Here is a 20,596-nt window from a genome sequence, read left to right as displayed (position 1 = left end):
AGTCGATCTCAGACCAGATCATGCAAGTTATTTCATTTTTGAGAATTGTGAATTGGTCTGGTTTCAGTCAGGCTGTTTACATATATTTTAAAAGCCAATTTTATTGGAATGTATATCATTATTTGCATGCATGTAAACATACAGACTGTCTTAATAAGAAAAAAATGCAGTATTGCACACTGCTCCAGGAGATCCTATTCAGTCATATTCAGTTTACCATATATTTTGATTGCTCCCCACAGGTGGGACTTCTCTAACCGAGTCAGTAACTTCATCCATGGTGCAAAAGTGTCAAATGCCAAAGGAATTCCAGGAAAACTATGCAGATTAAGTGATGACTGTCAAATAATTTGACAAAAAATACCTAGAATGATAGGGTACTATTTACCTAACAAAATAAAAATGTGTTCTATCAACTTAGAAAAATAGAGCTGAAATAGCTAAGTTGGATTTATCAATTAACTCATTTTTTAACAGCCTTAAGAAAGAGTTCTTCATAGCAAATAGTCATGGCTGCACAGTACTGCAATGATGTCCAACATGTCAGCAATGAAGGATATCAAGGTGATAGTGCATCTAGCTAAGTCTGCATGTGTATGATTTCATATAATTATTTGCATGCATGTAAACAGATTATTTTAACACATAGAAAATTGCAGTCCTTTTCAGTACTGTTGATTTTAACAAAATATCTAACATTGCCAACCTTGATCAAGCGTGGGATCAAACATGCTGACCCCACAAGCAAATACAGCAGCTGTGCATCAAAAATGAATGGATATAAAATGACTTTTATGAATAAAATGTCACATCCTTGATCTCTGCACAAAAATACAGACTCTCTCATGTGCACAGACGCAGAACAGAGCCTGCTGTCAAGAGGGTGACAGTGTCCAGCAGGCCATTCAGGGGTCTCTGCTTTGAGATTGTGCAGCTGACTGCTTGTCCCTCCTATCTCCCTGAAGGACTGGATTGGCCTGGCCTGGCTTGACACTAGCCAGGTCTCTTGTTTTGTTTTTCTGTCTGTTTCTCCTTCACACACCTTCTTTTTTTCTTCTTGCATGCACTAAAACACTTTCTCTGCCAAGCTACTTCAGAAAAGAGATTTAAAAAAAAGGGCTCCAGAAACAGTGCATCTTGAGGTGCTTTTGCTCTAGGTGCATTTATGTGACATTTTGCCCTCTGTTGGTATCCACGTTCCCACTGATGCTTGGGTTGTATAACATGTAGGCACAGCATGAAAGAGCGACCCAGCAGTTCCCCTCCTCTTCCCCATATGTCTGGGAAAACTACACAACAGATGCACACGTCTCCTTTACCTATTTTCTTCTGCTCTGCTTGCCATGTGGAAGAAAAAAACGCTGATTACAAAATGACAGCTGAGAGAGACAAGCCCCTTTCACACATGGAGCCAATAACACAGCTGGGGTGTAGGTAGCACTTTGTGATGTTTACACACAAGTATTACTTATGGAGAAAAAAGGAGGAATCATCATCCACGCAGGTAGACTTTTCTTTTTTTTTTCCTTCACCACAAGTGGAAACAGATGGGAGGGGATCAGGGAGAGTTGAAAAAGAAAGAAACAACAGAAGGCTTCATTTTTTTGGCTGCTTGAGCTAGGAATGTAGCTGATTTTGTGCTCAAAAAAAGATTCCAGGAATGTGTTTTGGTAGCATAACTAAATCTACTATGTTGAATTGACACAGCATCCTTTTAAAAAATTAGATCTGCCACTTGTGTAGCCAAATCATTCCAAACAGAGAAAGTTTATGAAGGTACAGAGCCCACATGGAGTACTTTATGTGCTTTTATCTCAAAAAATTCAACTTGATCTTTAAAGAGTCTCAAGCAAAACATCAGAATCTTCAAAAATTTAACAAAACTGGCAAGAGTCTCCCAAGCAATCAGTACTTTTTTGTCCATATGGCAGCGAAAAAAGGAAGCAGGCAGACAAACTCATCCCTCCTACCTCAGAGGACAAGGATGAAGAGATAAAGAGGAGAGGATGAGGCACCATCTGTACAGTACAGAGCCGCTCTGGGAATTAGGATGAAACACACACAGAGAAAAAAAGCACCGTTTGCAAAAGCAGACACTCTCACAAAAAGCTTTAAACGGCTACAATTCAACCCAGTAAGACTCCTGTTCCTCTTACCTCCTCTCTAGTAGAGTCCACTCTTCAGTCCTTTGAGAAAAAAGTCAGCTGCAGTGGTGCGGTTTCTTGCCTTTCTTATCCTTTCCTTTTTGTCTCTTTCTTTGACTCCACGCCTTCATATGTCAGGCATGTGTTTGCATTCCCACATATGTGAGCTCCAGTGTGGCGAAGGCCAGAGCCAGAGACACAGATGGCACCCAGATGGAGACAGATCACAGAGCAGACCAGGTCTAAAACACTGCAGTAGACACACTATGTCTCTCTACTTTCTGCGCCTCACTTTTCCTCTTTCTCCTGTTTGAAGCTCTCTCTACTACTCTTACTATCCAGTTTACTCAATCTGCCCCTGCTGATTGACTTAATTCTTCACTCTCTCTCTCTCTCTCTCAGTATGACTCTGCGTCCTCCTCTGTGCTCGCTCTCTCAAGCTCTGAGCCTCCCACCCTCCTGATCCCTCTCTCTCTCTCTCTGTCTCTCTCTCTTTCTTTCTAGCTCCTCCCCTGTTTTCCCACACACTCTCCTCTCCTCTGTTTTCACGGGCCGGGTGCTCCGCCTACGTCACAACCCCCCCTTCTCCTCTTCACCCATTCCCCCCAATGGATCCCGGCCAATCATCCACTGCTGACTGGCTCCATTCAACCTGCATTCACCGGCGATGGCCCTTGCAATTAACATAACTAATTGCTTTGGCACCTAAAGGCTAAACAAGGAGCTGTGCCAAGGGGGACAAAAGTGTGTGTGTTTGCATCTGCATGTGTGTGAGAAGGAGGGAGGGGGGTCTCCCTTTAAAATTTTTTTATACCTACCCCCCCCCCCCCCCCCCCCTGCAGGCTCTTTCATTGATGCCCTCTTTTGTTTCTGCTCCTTAATGCGGCTGCCTTGCCAGCTAACACATCAGGGGGACCACTTGAGGAGCATGAATGAGTTATTCTTCTCCTCTTGCTCCTTCTCTCTTCTCCTGAGCGCTCCATCTTCACTGAGTTAAAGTTAAATCACCGCCTGATTTATGCCTCACGCACAAGTGCCGCCGCAGACACAATGCAGGTTAAGATAATGGAGCTGCAGATCAGTGCAGATCATGGTGCTAAGTTCATCCCGAGTGGAGTAAACAAGACATTAATCTGCTTTTAATTAGAGTAGAGACAATTAATAGAGCATGATCAACGTGTGAAAATCCACAAACACTCGGCTGAGTAAACAAACAAGCAGATAAAAGCTGTCGGATAAACACAAACACTTCATTTAGAGGAGGAGCCCTTCTTTTGCACACTTGTGAGCAATCATGAATATCTTAAGGTGTGATACTCTCAAATTTGGTGTCCAATCCACGCTAACAAGGTGTCTAATTGTTTCAAAGTATCACAAAAAGGACCAGTGTAGGTTTATGGGTTATAAAAAATTACATTTAAGCGCATAATCACCCATAATAACCTCTATCTCCCCTCCTCTTGCCTTTATTCAGGGTGCATCTGGTCAGCCAGCAGGCTCACAGGCAGGGCCAGGTGGCAGTGAGAGAAGAGCAGAGGGAGGGGGTGGAAGAGATGGAGAGATGGAGGAAGGCCTCGCATCTGAAGCTTCAGTAGCCAGCGTGCTATTATAGCACATTGTAGGTGGTGAGCTGAAAACGACACCGCTAAACGGACAAAGGCTACTCAGATTTGAAGCCAGGTGCGATGAGGCATGCAGGTGGCAGAGGAGTGAACGTGCTCCGAGTCTTTAGCCATTTTCGCTGTCGTGGGTTGAAAAATCATTTCACTTCGGTTACACTTTAAAATGGGCCAGATTCTGAGGTATACAGTGTTGAAATCTTGCTGGAGCACAAGGAACACAAGGTTGCCTCATAGATGGGAGGGATGTTCAGAGTCTTTCATCTTTTGCAGGTGAGGCCAAATTCACAATCTGGTAGAAAAAGGACAAAAATGTTTTCATGAAACCAAAACAAAAGCCCAGGGTTAGAAAAATATCAGATACTGTGATATCTAACATTTCCAACCAGTGACAGACAGTTCAGTATGTTAACATGCAGAGTTTAGACAAGCTATGGTTATAGCTCAAAAAGGCCATTTGTGGTTCTTTACCACATTTCCTACAAGCACGGGGATATTTCAGTACCAGGCATTTCATTTTCCATTACTATTTATACTTTGATAGTTCCATCTCAAAGTAGGTAAGAACACAAGTTCTATTCTAGAGACAGTAACAAGCAGAGACAAGATACTATTAAAAAGTACAGGAGAGTCTGGGAGGTAATACAACTGTATGAGGCCGACAACGAGAGGATGACACTTCTCTATGACACTCCAAGTGACAATACTCTCTGACCACTCAGGGGTCAGCAGATTGACTGTTTTACATAACCATTGCATGGGATGTACTTCACATCCACCTGGGCAACATGGTATGGAAAAGAAAGACCTTCAAAAAACACAAATAGCTACATCTGCAAAAACTCAGACATCATTCCATCTTATTTCTAGTCAGAAATACCTCTGAACACTTACTTTTGGCCTCATTCACCTGACAAATCTAGATAAACATCTTCTTTTCAGATATTTAAAATAATTAGGGGTTTGTCAGTGGCTTTTAAATCCAAATAAGGATTAATTTTTTATAAGTTAGTTGAACAAATTTGAGAATTTTGCATGTTGTCCTTTGCAAGAGTTGCAGACACCTGTTTTTATCAGTCAAATTTACTAAAAAGAAAACTAAAATTAAAGAGAGAATGCTCTTTAACTGTTCAACCTTGTAATGGTTTTTTAAAACGGATTTTTATGGTCTCTGTCTTGACTCGGTCTAGATCCCCAAAAGTTTTGGTCTTGTCTTGGTCTCAGATAGTTTGGTCCTGAGTACAACACTAGTTGTAAGCACATGTTTGCATCCAAAATAGTAAACTTCTACTGAAATGCAGGTTAATTCCTACAGAAGGACTGGCTCCATTCAAAAAACAGGAAGCTGGGAGTTGGTCTGAAAGAGTCCCACCAAAGTGTTTTAGTGTCTGCTAAGCCTTTAAACACTTAAATCTGTTTCTTCTGGACTTCCTGAATCGTTAACAATGTCTCAACATTACCTGAAGCAACATGACCCCACCCCTGCCCCCCCCCCCCCCCCCCGCTACCTGTGCTGTTTTAATGCAGGGCAGTGCTCAATCTGAATCACTGCTTCCGCTCAGAGGAAATATGAGAAGCTGGCTGTCACTGTGAGGAAAAATTATATCACAGATGCATTTTTAACAGATCAAGATGAAGGCTATATAAACAGCTATACTGACTTAGAGCCAACACAAAAGAAGCTACTTTTATTGTATGTGCGATCATCCAAAATGTTCCAGTTCAAAGTCTCCTGTGGGACTGCACTATACTGCACTGTATCATTTACCACACTTTACATGTTTTCCTTGTAATGGAAAGTTGGCTTGCTGCTGTAAGGCTTCCTTTTACAGTTATCTGCATGCAGCTGTTTGCTATTGTGTGTGTTTGCATGTGTGTGAGAAAGAAAGAGAGAGAGGGAGCTAGAGACTCTGCAGCATCTGTTTCTGTTCACACGCTCCCTCACCAAACTTCCACTTTTAGAAAAAGTAAACAGCACTTTTTTTTAAAAAAAAGGATGGAAAAAAGAGAGGAGGAAACAGGGAGTGAGGCATTCTAAGACATGATGACAGAGTAAGTAAGATGCCACTCAGTGATGCAGAAACCTCTGGGTTTTTTTTTTTTTTTTTTTTTTTACAAAGGAATGTGTCATTCAAGTAAAAGGGGAATAATCCACTTTAAGCACACTCCTCTATTAACATGCAGTTTCATTTTTCAGTTATGCAAATTCAATGAGATCTTGATGACAGACATTTAAAAAACAATGCTTTTATCACAAATTGAGAACTACAGTAGTCTCAGCCAAGTCCAAGTGAAACTATAATGAAAAAAAAACTACCAACAACAAAATTCCCCTTTGACCTCTCTGAATCACTGTGTGCACATGAAAACAGTGTTCTTTTAGTGCTAATTATCATGACAATTGATGCAGCCAACCAAACTGCATGAATACCATTCAGAAAGGGTAAACAGAGGCTAATGGATAACTCCCATTATATGCTAATTAGCTGTGGATATCTGAGCTTTCTCACAACACAGTCAATAACCAAAGCAGGGGGCTCTACTGGTGTGAGCATGAGGGAACAAATAAAGAAAATACAGTTCAGGATTTAGGTTTAGAGACCAGACAACATTAATTTAGCCACTTTTGCCTGGCTGAGTCATCACCATCTTAAAACTTCTGACGTAAACATGAACACTGGGAATGACAAAAACTCTTGTGGTCTGACATAACCAACACCACTCTGCACCATTCTAAACCTTTTTGAGAATGCAGATGGAAAATGAAGCACAATGTTGTGTAAGCAGGGCCTAAAGGTCGCACTGAGACAGGTAAAGACTCTTTATTTGCAGCCTGAATGACAGCAGGGCATTTCCAACTGCATTGCAGCAGTAGAGTCTGGATCCTGGCCTTGTAAAAGCTCTTCTGTTTCAGCCTGACTGACACCACGGGGTTTTTCATTGTATTCCACTGAAAGAGGTGCAGAATGCACTATTATCATGTCTGGTTCTTGGAAGGGCTCCAACCTCACCCCCAAGGACTGAGGCCCTGTCCACACGGAAACAAATTCAGGAGTATATGCAAAAGTTTTTTGTCGTATTGGCATTTTATCCACACAGAAATGGCATTCTGGGAGGCCGTAAGTGCTACTTTTTGAAACCAGGTCCCAGAGTGAACAAATTTGTCAGTGCTTACCGTTTCATCTTAGCACGGACAGCCAACCGCATCTTTCTTGAAACGATGATGCCATACAAAGCATAACCCACTTAAGCCGCACGCGCGGGTCAAGCCAAAACAACAATGGTGGATTACAGGGTTGTTTTCATGCGCAGAAGCTACTGGGCTTATTATGGCTTTCACAGCAAAGTCTGATTTCCTTTACCAGCATGAGAACAGCACACACTAGATGTTGCGGAGAACAACCAGGAGAGCAACTAGAAGAAAGTTTGTGGCAGTTTTCTGTAATCTTTGTCTCTCTTTAAGTCCATTTCCGTGGCAGCGTTACATATATATTACAGCGTTTTCAATGGTTCCATGCTTTCGCGGACATTTCCTGAAATGATCCCATGAAACGGAAAACTTTTTCAAAACGAAATGTAAATATATAATTTTTGTCTCTGTGTGGACAAGGCCTGAATCCATGACTGTAAGTTCAGCTAGTGGGGTATTTGGAGGTTGTGGCGACAGTGTCACTGCAGCAGAGTCTGTTGGCTGACTTCTTGAACATCCTGACTGAAGGCAGGGTGTTCAAAGGCATCAGCTGATGTAGGTGGTGGAGAGGGAACCATATTCAGGTCTGGTTCTTAGATTTGCTGCTCTTTCACAAACTTACACCCTATGACTGAATTCATGACTGGAGGTTCAGCTGGCAGGGCACCATGGGGTCCTGTTGACTGGATCAAAGTGAAGTCTGTTGGTTGGCCTGACTGCTCTTCCACAACCTCAACCTCCAGGTTGAGGTTGTGGCTAACATGGTGTTAGGAGGTTGCGGTGACAGCATTGAAGCAGCAGGTTCTGGTTTTGGGCCTTGTAAAGGCTCCACATCAGCCGTGACAGTTGGAGGTTGGACAGTAGGTTTGTTTGAGTTTTTGGCTCAAACAAATCACAGATGTGCTCCACTCCTACATCGGTGATGATTTTCAACACCTCAGTCCAGCTTCCTCCTTAAAGAGTTGGATGGGAAATTCTGTCTCACCTTTCCCTTGATGGAGTGGGCCATTATGTTTCTCACAGGCCGAGAGAAGGTGGCCTGATGGAGTGCGGTGGAAAGTGATCAGGAGACTACATCCTGGACAGCTTTGGGAATATGAACAGTTTCGAAAGAACTTCGGGGGGGAATGTCACTGGAAGGGGTCCTTTTAGGCACCCAGAGGGCCTGTAGGACTTTAGGAACCAAATCCTGGATAACCTTCAGTGGGCTCAGCTGTTTGATGATGGGAACCTTCTGTGACTGCTCCACCAGGAGCCTAGTGTACTGGTGAGCTTGGCTGAGGATCTTCTGATGTCCTCTGAAGACTCATTTTGAATTCCCACAGCTGAACTTTTAGGGACGTCTTGCTTTCCTATGCAGGTCATTGATTCAACCATTGTTGTGAAGAACCCATTGGAAGTTTTTGGTCCAACTGAACATGCAAGAGTTAACTGGCCCCTAACCAAACTATCTAGGTGTGTTAGTCCAGTTTTAAGAAATGTGACTACATTTTTAGCCATGCTTACATTTTTACATGTATTTTGGAAGTCAAGTTTTAGTTGTGCTGACATAATTTCTAATGGACACTCCAAAGACTTCCTTAAGTTTCCTTCAGCTGTCTTGTAGTGCAACCAGCATGAAAAAGAAATTATCTCCAAAGAAGGTCTGTGGGGCAACAGGCCACATCAGCAACTAGCTTGGACTTGAAGAAAAAAGAAACTCTATCCGCACCCCAAACTGTGCAGGAATCAATTTCAGAAGTGAATACAGCTCACACATGGTGGGACTATTTAGTTCCCAGCACTCACTGAGGAGTTGGAGAGTGTAATCCTGGACGATGGGATTTCACGGTGAGAGCTGCTGCCAATTCAGTGTGAAACGATGACAGAGATTTTCATAGACAAAATAAAATAAACTATGCTTTGTATTCGTTTCCCAACCACAACTTCCTTTAGTCAAAAGCATCCAACTCCACACAGCATTAGCTCAAACTGTGAGAATTTGTGTGCATGTGTCTGTCGTGTGAATATGGCCTTATCAGTAATGAAGCTTGTCTGTCTTCATACAGTGTGGATAGTGAGCCAGAGCAGCTGATCCTGGTCTGATTCCCACAAACTCCACTTCCCTTGATAGTAGATCTCTATGGGAAACAACAAGCTCAACTATCAAATGAAAATAAAGACAAAACGGTCAGACTATGTTTAAAAACCATACAACAAGAACATATAAAGACCAGGCGGCTGCCACATGGACAATCTGCAGTCTTTTGATTGCATCCAAGCGGCATCCCCTGGTGGTTCAAAAACAATTTTGGTAATAATGGTTAACATCTTGAAGGGACTTTTTAAAAATCACTTAATTACTTGTCTCTACAAGTTATGCAGAATTAGGGACATGGTTGATATGACTCCACAGCCTTGTTTCCACACACATATGGTTAGGGAGGTAACTCAACTGGAAGCGCATTCATTCCTATGGGAATGTCCTTCATGTCTGACGTCCCTATGGAACTCCTCCCCTCTGTAATATTTTCGTTCTGAAAGTGGCACAAGTACGTTGAAAATTTGAAATTTTTCTGTAGATTTGTATATGAAATATGAGAGGATTTATCAGTCAATATGAAGTGCTGTAAGATTGTCTTACTAGTGGCAGATATATTTAAACATTTAAGTGAAAGGTTAGGACAAGATGATTAGATACAAAAAGGTGTTATTTAACACATAAACATTTGAATGGCTAAACAGGTTAGCTTAGCTTGTTCAGCCATTCATATGTCTGTTTATGAAAATATGCTGCTTTCCTGGTTGGACTTCTTCATCAATTTCTTGATATGCAACATTAGTCCTGTTCTCTCATGCTCAGAGCTGCTTAATGGCATAAAATAGTGGCATTATCATCCTCTCTCCAGAGGCTACTGGTAGTAACCTTGCAAAGCAGATGGATTCGCCCTTTTCCGTGTTTCTTACTGGTGAATCCATCTTGCAAAGCTCTCATCTGAACAGTGTAGGCCAGTCAGTGACAGGACCAATCAGCGTTGAGGGGCAGTACTTTCAGGCTCGGCAGAGTCGTGACCTAAGCAAGCAGCGACAAAAGGCCAGTTTGAATTATGGCAGAAGACATTAGCATGGATGCTGCTAAAGTGCCAGTTTTATCAGAACTTGACAATATGACATGTTAGGAGAAGAAGAACACAGAGCAGTATTGTTTTCTTTTTTAAAAACTATAAAAGTCGTGTACTGACATGTCTACAGTTGCCATGGTTCACATTATGCAGCACTTTATGGCGTTTACTCAGCTGTAGCTTTTTTTTTCTCCATAACTTTATTCTAGGATTTTACTTGTTGTAAGCGGTGCGCCTTGTTTTGGGGCTATGATGTCACATGCTTTGTTGCTGTGATTGGCCTGTAAAGATGTGACAGACAGAACGTTCATCCAGTCACCCTCCAATTTTTTTTTCAAAGGCTCTGCCCTTTCCCATACGCTGTCTATGGGAGGTTTACCAGATTGATGTGTGAAACACATCTAACCCACTAACCCACTACTAAGGTAAATTCTTGCTTTGTAGGGACAGATTTATTAGTCTCCCTATGTAAAAATTCAATTTTTGTTCATATTTCCCAAGTGCTGTTAAACAGAGCAAGGGATTTTTAATACAGCTTTGTGTGAAACACATCCATCTGGCGTGTCAGGTTATACTGGTAGTGTATCAGCTTTAAAGCAATTCATAAAAAATGCAATTCCTTGCATTGGACAGTAGGAGGACACATCCATATATTTTCAGATACACAGACATCTGATGCATACGTACGTTGAGACAAGGTGTAATCCAGTGCAGTGTACCTGATCATCAGGAGGCTTAAGGCCAGCCTAAGCTCTCTTTCTTTGTCTGTTTTTATGTTGACTTACATGCTCGGTTATGCTAAACATTCAAAACCTGTCCCTTCTCTGCTTTTATTTCGTCCATATTTTATCAGTTTTCTTGTAGCTCACAGATACAGACCAAAAGCAGACCCAGTCTGAACCAGGCATAAAAATTAATTTAAAAAAAAACATTTTGAGTATGGTGACCACCATCATTTACAGTCTGAGAATGCACCCCATGCAGTTTGGATCAAATCTATGATTTCAAAAGGTTTTTGACACTGGTAATCATATTGCTCCGAACAGTCATTGTATAGCTTTAACATGGAAAAAGTCATACCTAAAACTACAGAAAACACTGCCAGGTTCTAGTTGACCTGATGGTTAGGTCACATGCACCATGTACAGAGGCAAGTCCTCAAAGTATGTATCCCAGCTGTGTCTCCAACACTCGGCCCCTTCCCCTTGTCACTCTCCACTCTCACAATTTCATACACCATCCACTGTGCTGTCTCTTTAATAGAAGCATAAAATAGCCCCAAAATTAAAAACAAGGAGTGCACATAAACCAAAAGTATGCTTGTCTTTTGCAGATTGCAACAATGGAGTTCCACAGGGAGCAATCCTTGAACCAAATTAATTTTGTGTTAATATTTAATGCCCAGGGGTTCAGTGGAAAGACACAAGATGAGTAAAAATAATATATTTGTGGGGTCAACCAGATAGTCTTGTTGAAATAAAAGGCTGCTTAAAAGAGCTGATGAGGGTTAATACCTGATACCTGTAAATGCTCTCAAAAAGTCCAAAAGCCAAAGTCGTTTCCCCTCATACACTTTTTTCCCTCCCTCTTTCCGTAGCCATATCAGATCAAAATGCCACTTGGTCAATAATTCATGTTATTACTGGGTTTCCCACCAAGCCTTGTTATTGCTGCCCTCCCCTTTCTAACAATCTTTCCAGCATGCTTCCCCTCCCACCTCTTCCTCTCTTCCCCCCCTTCTCATCACTGTTCACTAATCTGATGCAGTCATAGATTTCCCTGTCTGATCTCACATGGCCACATTTTCCATTACATCTTCTACAGCACATTTATCTAATAGGGACATGCCATTTACAAGGCCCGTGCCTGTTTAAAGGGACATTTACTGTAAAAAACAGCAACAAACAAACAGGGAAAAATGCATTACAGATAAAGTAAGATGCCTCGTGTTGGTAATGCTGTCTGCAAGGATCTGATAAATGATAGGCCATAAAAACAACTGATTTTACTGTATGTCTGTTCTGGATGGGAAATCTTAAGAATGGTACAGGAGAATGACGCTGGAAAGGATGAGATTCCCATAACATCGCCTTTTCCCACACACACATGCTGGTACTTCAGAAGTCTTATTCAAAACTAAAAAAAAAACCTTCAAAAGTCTTTTTAAATCATTTTTTGTTCCACCACTTAGATTTACCAGGGCCCTGTGGATTTTCCTTGTAAACAAACAAAAGTTTTTATGTTTACACTTTGTGTAAATCAGCAAGGACCTTACTGAGCATATTTGAAGCTATTTGTCTGATGTTAGGTTCTACCTCTTCTATTTCACAGTGGTAGAATAAAGTGGGGTAGAATAAAGACTCCAAAAAAGCTTGTACTCTGCTGATGTCAATAATTTTCAAATGTGCATTTTTTAAATTTGGCAGACAGCTGTTTTCCTCGCTGCAAAACCTGACACACCAGATGGTCTACTGCACAGAACCATCTGAAAAGCCGTCCTTGCAAACTGTTCTGCACTTAAAAAAAATGCTTTTCAGGTGATTGAAAGAACCATCCTTCTTCATCACTGTCCATCAGCAGAATGCTGTTCTTTGCTCTCCCTTCAGAGACAAAGCCCCTTCAGCTCTGATGAAAATTATTGTATAGTAGCATTTAAGCTTGCATCTTAAGAAACTGACTGGCCCTGTGTTCACAAACAGTTTCTATTTGATTCAATTTTTTTTTTTTTTTTTTACTGGCGGTGGTGATTACTTCTTTTCCAGGGTGACATCTGGGGTGCGTGTCAGCTCCACCTAGTGCCATCACAACTTTCATATAAGGTGCATGAGTGCTGCTAGTTGGCTGGGTCTCCCTATACTTCAATAACTCTCCCTTCAAGTGGCTGAAGTCATTGTACGACCCAGGACCAAACATTGTTCACAAACTAGGGATCGATAGATTGTTGGTTATTGAGGCCAGTACTAGGCATTCGGCCAATTACCTGTATCAGCCTTTTATTTTAGCGATCACTGATAAATAAGTCAATTAAAAAGTGCGCTACTGTGGCTCAAGTGCAAGGTTTGCCCTTCCCTCTGACTTTATTTTAACTCTCCACAGTCTCACCTTAAGTCACACCCACAACATTATCTGACTGGCTAGACATCACACAAGCACTACCCTTCTGACATAACCAGTGAAAGATCATTTCACGCTCCACAGACTGACGAGGCACCCATCTGGGTGAAAGCAAGTCCTGCTCTTGAATGGTACTAGATTAATGAACACTGTAAGCTAAGCGATTGAATGCTATTGTGTTTAGCACCAAATAATAAAAAAAGCAAAACTCTACCATATATTTTTATAGAGATGATTACAGTGGTATAGTCAAATGTCAGACTGTTAAATTGGTTCTACTGACATGGAACTAGCCATTGCTCTCTAACAACAAGAGCTGTAGTCTGTTTGGTTACAGATATTTTTTACACAATTAGCAACGTAATAATGATGTTTTTGAAGTTGAGAATCAATGTAACAAGGTCAACATACACACATAAGGTATGTGATGTCAATTTATGACATCTCAGGTCATAAGATGGGGTATTTTGCCCAGTTTGACAGAGCAAGTCTGAACAGCCATTCGTGCATGTAAACCTTTGTTTTGTAGTTTTAAAGTACCATCTCACTTGCCATTGGATTTGGACTCTCAGTGACCGTTGAAGTGTAAGGATTTTATATCTTAAAGTTTTAAATTGTGACTGACAAAATCTATTCCCTTAACTGCCATTCATTTTGATAGAATGTTTTCACCTAGAATGGGGTGGGCCGGCACCAACCTATCAGTCAACAGTGAGGTCTGGGAGCTACTGACACATTGGCATCATATCCTGTGTTGCTCTGTCCCATTTCTTGTGTCAACAGAATTAGTGGTACATTTTGCATCAGTCAGATGGTCGGGTCAGAATTTGGTGTAAGCAACATGAAAGTATGGATCCATCCTGCCTTGTGTCAACGGTTCATGCTGGTGGTGGTGTGATGGTGTGGGGGAGATTTTCTTGGCACTTTGGGCCCCTTAGTACCAATTGGGCATCATCTAAAAGCCACAGCCTACCTGAGTATTGCTGCTGACCATGACCATCCCCTTATGACCACAGTATACCCATCTTCGCAAGGTTGCTTCCAGCAGGATAATGAAACATAGCACAAAGCTCAAATTATCTCAAACTGGTTTCTTGAATATGACAATGAGTTCACAGTACTCCCATGACCTCCAGAGTCACCAGATCTCAATCCAATAGAGCACCTTTGAGAGATTTACATCATGGATGTGCAGCGAACAAATGTGCAACACTTTGTCAAAATGGACCAGGATCTCTGAGGAATGTTTCCAACACCTTGTTAAAAAATGCAACAAAAACATGAGGCCATTCTAAAGGCAAAAGGAGGTCCAACCCAGTACTAGCAAGGTGTACCTAATTAAGTGGCCGGTACATATCTGCTAAAACAAGATATATATGGTTGACTGTCTATTTTGGGCAAGAGATGAGAGCGGCTCATGGTTCAAATTGTTTAAATCTGTTTTAAATGGCTCTGCATGCTTAATATGTTCCTTTATTTGAGAAAGTTTCAACAAGAAAACATAAAATAGTGTAAACTAAAACTGTCCTCAGTCGCAGTTCCACACTTGGAAACTGTGTCCTCGAAAAGACAAGGTAGCATTTTTTGACAAAGTGAGAATTAGGACTCCTGTACTTTTTTTGTTTGACTTATTGGTAACCTTCAGGTGGCCTTGAAGTGATGAGTACCATGGTTTCTCTTAAGTTGAACTATTCTTAAGCGAGTGCTATGACTGGATACAGTGGACACAGGCCCTTAATAAACTCTTCTAAGGGCCTTTTTCCATCAAAAGAAATGCTTAGTTTTTAAGTTCCTCACTAATGACTTAGCATGTCTAGCTAGCTGTTACTTGTTGCTGCTGTGATCATGTTAAAATAAGCTCACATTCAGTGGAAGTGGCTGTTGCAAATGCCACTCAAAATATCTGTAGCAAGACCCTCCCTGGCTTACTCCTCTTTTGAAGGAATCAACATCATTCTCCTTTCAGATTTTTAGAAAACCTGAAGGGCATTCCTGACAAGATTTATTTCTGCTGGTCCCTAATGGCTACTCAGTTAAAAGGAGCAGCCATAAAAGAGATAACACACTTAAATTATCTTCAAAACTATATTTATTCCCTTGAGACTCATTCACAGCTCATCCCAAAGACATTCAAAACAAATGGGTGGCTGGTCTGAGGGGTCCCACGGTGCTTGAACACAAAACAACCACTGACTGGTACTTTACCCCCTCCTGACATCCTCACTACCCCAAACACGCCTCCCCTCCTCCCCCCTGGTCCCCCCACCATCCACCAGACCGACCTTGCCCCCCTCCTCTGTCCTTCCACTCTCTGACCATTGTGCCCTCCTTTTCAGGCATCCCTGTATCACCCAAAACAAATGGCTCCCGTATTTTCCCTCTCCTCTCCCTCCTCCCCCTCCTTTCTCTTATTTTCTCTCTCTTTCTCTCCTTCTCTCGGTGCCGATGAAAGGCAGGCATTGAGCCGGCAGTGGCATTCCAAAACCTCAGGCCTCGGCTCCAGTGTGTCTGGCTATTCAACACTGCTGGGAGCCATTAGTTTAAGTAAGGTCTGACCCGCCTACTCACCCACGGAAAACCCTCAGATCTCCTGTTACACTCGGCACACAGAAGGGAGACACTCGGCTGCACTACGGGTGCAACGAGTGTGTGCGTGTGTGTAAAGACAAGACAGAGATAGGGAGAGATGAGCAAATGTACAAGTGTAAGGGAGAAATGCATGCAGTAGTGTGGGTTTACAAGCAAGAGAAAGTGACGAAGAGCAATATCGTGTCTTGGTACAAGACAGACCGAACGGGAGAGTGGCAGCCTGTGTGCTTCAAATTTATGAGCCGTGGGTCTCACGCCTACTTGGCTGCATCTTCCTAAAGTTTCCACACAGGGAGGCCAAGTGCGTATCCAGACGCCAAACCCTTCTCACCAATAACTCCATCTTAAACGATATTCAACAACCACGCACTATTCAAAGCCTCTCCAGCCGCTCCTGTTTAACTTATGTAGCAGATACGCCGTCGGGGAAATCCATCCATCCACGGCACCCACAGTTAGATCTCTAAACGCAGCAATTTGGCTAATTAGAAAATGATACCACTGATCAAAACTTGCTCTGTGATGCCAGCCTCACCCAATTGTCGGCACATAAACATGAATAGTTCCCATAAACAACCCCATGTTTGGGAAAAGTTGTGTTTAAAAAGAGTGTGTGTTCGAACAAGCCCACACACAGTTCTCATAGATAGACACTACACTGGACTGTCTGCTCAGTAAAACAGGATTTATTTTAGTCACAATAAAGTACATTGTTCACAGCTGGCCAGTCAAACATTTGTGACTTTGACACCTTTTTATTGGGAATTGCTGATCTTCCAACCTAAACTCAAAAATTACATCATTAAGGGCATAAGAATAAGTCTTTGTTGAATTCATTACAGAGAAGCCAAACTAATGCTAACTTCTTCCATCTGTCAATATTCCCACTAATAATGCAGTCTTTGTGAATTTTTGCCAACAGGTTTAGCTATTACAGCTAGGGGAATCTACTTTGGAAAAACAAACCAGAAAGCTAAAGGATGACTGAAAAAGAAATTACCAAAGCCATATCCTCACAAACCTGCCCATTTGCACCATCACGTTTTGATACAATAACCTATGATAACAGTTGTGGAAGACATCAAAATAAAACACTGACTATATCCATACAGGGGTAATTCTTCCAGTTAATGTCTGAATGTACTGAACAGGCCAGCGATGTAGCATAGAAAGCATGCAAATGCTCTGTTTTTGTATAGAAGTCAACAAAGTTTAGGAAACAGGAAATTGTTTTCATGGCATTGCTAACCATGTCAAACTTCATCTCTGATACCGCATTTAAATGGTTTATCTTACCTCTCTGACAGACATTTTAATGTTCATTTCAAGCATAATGTAATTTCCTCTGCTCCCCTGTTACATGGAGTTCCACAAGGGTCTATACTTAGCCCAGTCCTTTTCTCTTTTTACATGTTCCCTCTGGGTACTTGACTTCAATCTGTTAATACATCCTGCCGCTGTTATGCCGACGATATCTGTATTTTTCCTTCAAACCAAACAATCTCAACAATCTTAGCACTCTTCACAACTGTTTGGTTTCAGTTTTAAATTGGATCTCAAAACTTCCTTCATCTCAACCCGGATATAACAGAAATCCTCATTATCGGCACCTACTATGTTAGCAAGGATGTCACCCAGCATCTTGGTTCCATTGCCAACATTAAGTTCGCCTTCAAGAATCTTGGCATTCTGTTTGATAACTCCTAAACTTTGACTCCCAGATCACCAAACTAGTTAAGCCCTGCTTTTCTCAGCTAAGAAACAGCTAAGACTTCTGTAACTAAGTCCTCATTAGCCCATCTACAGTTGGTACAAAATGCTGCTGCTAGGTTACGGTCAAATTCTGGTCATTACTCCCATATCACTCCAATTCCCGCTTCCCTCTATTGGCTTCTATTATAATACAGAATACAGTTTAAAGTTTAAATAATCACCCTCAAGGCACTTGCATACATAGCTGACTTTTAACAGTCCCTCATTCATATTTTAAATCCTGAGGCGATTGTACGTTTGCAGTAGCAGCTCATAAACTGTGGAATAATCTTCCCCAGAACACCAGCTATACAAAATGAAAAACACACAAATGCATAAATGCATACATGTACAGACAGACTAATCAGCATCATTTAAAGAGAAAGGGGTGGTAGCTACAGGTACTTGTACTGCAAGCCAGTAGGCAATGGCAGCCAGCGAAGTGATTAGCTTGGGTGTAGCTATAGTGGCACTTTAATCAGAACTGGACAACATTTCTTTGTTAAAAGAAGGGCAAAGGACCACAGTAAAAGCTTTTCTTTGCAGCAAAGATGTTAAAAAAAAAAGTGTAACTGTGACCTATTGGTTAATATGGGATCGCCTTTTTTACGGTACATATTCAGCGTGTTACTCGGTGCACCAAACTGACCTGTGAACCATCTTGGCTATCACTTTAATGGAGAAATGACCAATGTTAGATCTCAAGATTTGCATTATATCATTCACAATTTATCATACATCAATATTATTTTAATGTAAAAGAAAAACAAATCAAACTCAGCCTCTGGAAGTTAAAAGGGAACTGAAAATGGCTTGTCTTACCAAAAAAAGACAAAATGTAAACTGTGTTTTGTCATGAGTCATTCAAGCTGCAACTTAAAGGAGTCACCAAAATGACGCAATAGCATAGAGATGGTTTTCTGTGTTCAGTATCATGAACTTTAAGTGACTACATCCATCACACTGAGCTTTAAGTCATGTGATGTTTCCTCCTACAGTATATTTTTGACTGGTGTTTGTCTGTAAAGCCTCCTGCTACCAGCAGTTGATTCTATATAAACCTTCCTCCTCTCCTTCTCCCCTCCCCAGGCTGTAGGAGCAGCTGTGTTGTTCTCTTCCCTGACGACGGCCACACCTGTGATCTGCAGGTGGTTCATCTGGCAGCAGAGCCGGGAACACCTGGCCAGGCACAGATACAGCCCGCAGGCTTAACTCGTGCTCTGTTTGTGTGAGTGTAATAGTTTTGGGGGATTTCTGAAGGGCTCAATTAAAGTTGAAGGAAGATAACGGCTGGCTTTGCTCACACGCACATACACACACACACACACACACTCACACCACACACACTGTGAGAGACATGTGCTGGCATTTCCCAAGGTTAAGCCTGAGGGATGTTTGGGCTTGTCACTGTTGCAATGCAGCCCTTTATATGGGTGTGTGTGTGTGTGTTTGACTAAGAAAACTTTAATTCACTGTTTAATTTGCTCAACTTGATTTTAATTCAAGATTATTTTAAGGAGTAAACAGTAAAAATTCTTCGAAGGCAGCTATCTAGAAACTGTGTATTAAACATCAGCTGATGAAAAATGTTTTTTTTAGTGGTTGATTGGAGCCCCCCACCACCACCATCACTAACACAAAGAATAAACAAATAAATAAATAAAGTGCACATTGTCTGTAGTCCCTCAGTACATTTAAATGTAATGTAAAGTCAAGCTTTGGTTATAGGGTTTTTGCAGATGAAGTTACGCAGCAGTGGGGAACTCTAGATGGGGGAGAAGAAGTGATTTCTGCATGGAGAAACACTACCAAGGTCATTTTAGAGCTATGTATGACTATGCAAAGCATTCACAACGCAAAAATAAAAAATATTCTTAAGCTACTTTTGTCTCAAAAGTAGTGAAAAATTAAGCTGAATTAGAAAAAAGTTTTAAAAAACCTAACGGAGAAACAGCCGCTGACAGGAATTTAAAAACCCCTGTCCAAAGCCTTGCTTACTAGCCAACAATAGGAAACTGTTCATTAATGTTAATGAAAAAAAAAAACAATGAAAAATTCAAGAGCACCAGACATTTTGTACACACTCATCACTTTGTCAAGAAACAGAAATGATTTGCAGTTATTTTTCTCTTTGCAAGTAGTTTATAATTTTTGCTTATTGCTATTATTTATATTTACTGGTGTGGCTGTTTCGGGATCCCCCTGCCCCTCACAAGCCTACGCAGAAAGCATCAAGCAGGAACAGCACACAGTCCTGCTCTACCTGTGCCTACAAGAAGAGCCTGAGACAGGGAGAGAAGCAGCCAATAAAACCTGGACCAGAGCTGGCATCAGTGACAACAGAATGACATTGATTAAGTCAGATATAGCATAAAGGAGGAGCTGGGGTGGAGGAGGGTTGCAAAAAGCAGTCTACAGAGGGAGCAGCAAAGCATGACCAGGCCAGAGCAGTTTAAATATGGCAGCATGAGTGCAATTAGCCAATAGCGTGCTTCGAGTGAATCAGCTGGACGTTAGCTGATGAGGGCTTGCAGGAGATCAGCTGGTCATGCAAACTCTCCCTCTAGCTAAAGTGATGTATGAAGGGTGATGACAGAGCTATACTTTGCAATGTATGCTCAGTGTTTCCCATAAATTCATTTATTTGTGGCGGACCGCTTCTTTCTTTCTACAGTCTATGTTCTTAACTCACTTGGTCCACCAGAGAAGAAGAAGACTTATCATGTTATATTAATCTGTTCCTATATTAACGTAGCTGGAAGCTCAACATGTGCATAGACATTAACTCACGCTTTTTGTAGTGTTAGCCAACAGGCTAACCACTTAAGGTGTGTTGAGCTACTGCCACCGGTTGGGCGGCGCTGTGCATAGAGCGGTTCTGCTCGTTACTTATCAACTCTGACGTGGATGTTCACTCAGTCACACAGATGAGTATTGAAAAATATTTCCTGCAACTGAAAAGGCCTGAAGAGGAGACAACACAGTCTGGACCAAAGGAGATATTACAAAACCGTGTAGATATTTAAGAAACACATGAAAGAGTGAACAGACGTCAGTGCCCATACTTATGTGATAATTATGTGGATT

General features: G+C 41.6%; 1 protein-coding gene across 2 annotated transcripts in view; it reads right to left on the bottom strand.

The window, feature by feature from the left end:
• cbfa2t2 (CBFA2/RUNX1 partner transcriptional co-repressor 2) overlaps nucleotides 1–20,596 on the bottom strand; it is a 61,571-nt gene that overhangs the window by 32,027 nt on the left and 8,948 nt on the right. The window contains exon 1 of one of the 2 annotated variants that reach the window (XM_041816058.1): nucleotides 2,157–2,569. The exons of the other annotated variant lie outside the window; for it this stretch is intronic. The gene's annotated coding sequence lies outside the window, so the exon portion shown is untranslated. Of the gene's footprint in view, nucleotides 1–2,156; nucleotides 2,570–20,596 lie in introns of those variants that run through there. 2 annotated transcript variants of the gene reach the window in all.

Source organism: Cheilinus undulatus, linkage group 3 (genome assembly GCF_018320785.1).
Source record: "Cheilinus undulatus linkage group 3, ASM1832078v1, whole genome shotgun sequence".
NCBI lineage: Eukaryota > Metazoa > Chordata > Actinopteri > Labriformes > Labridae > Cheilinus > Cheilinus undulatus.
Note: the sequence above shows the minus strand (reverse complement) of the source record. Positions and strands in the feature narration are given on the sequence as shown.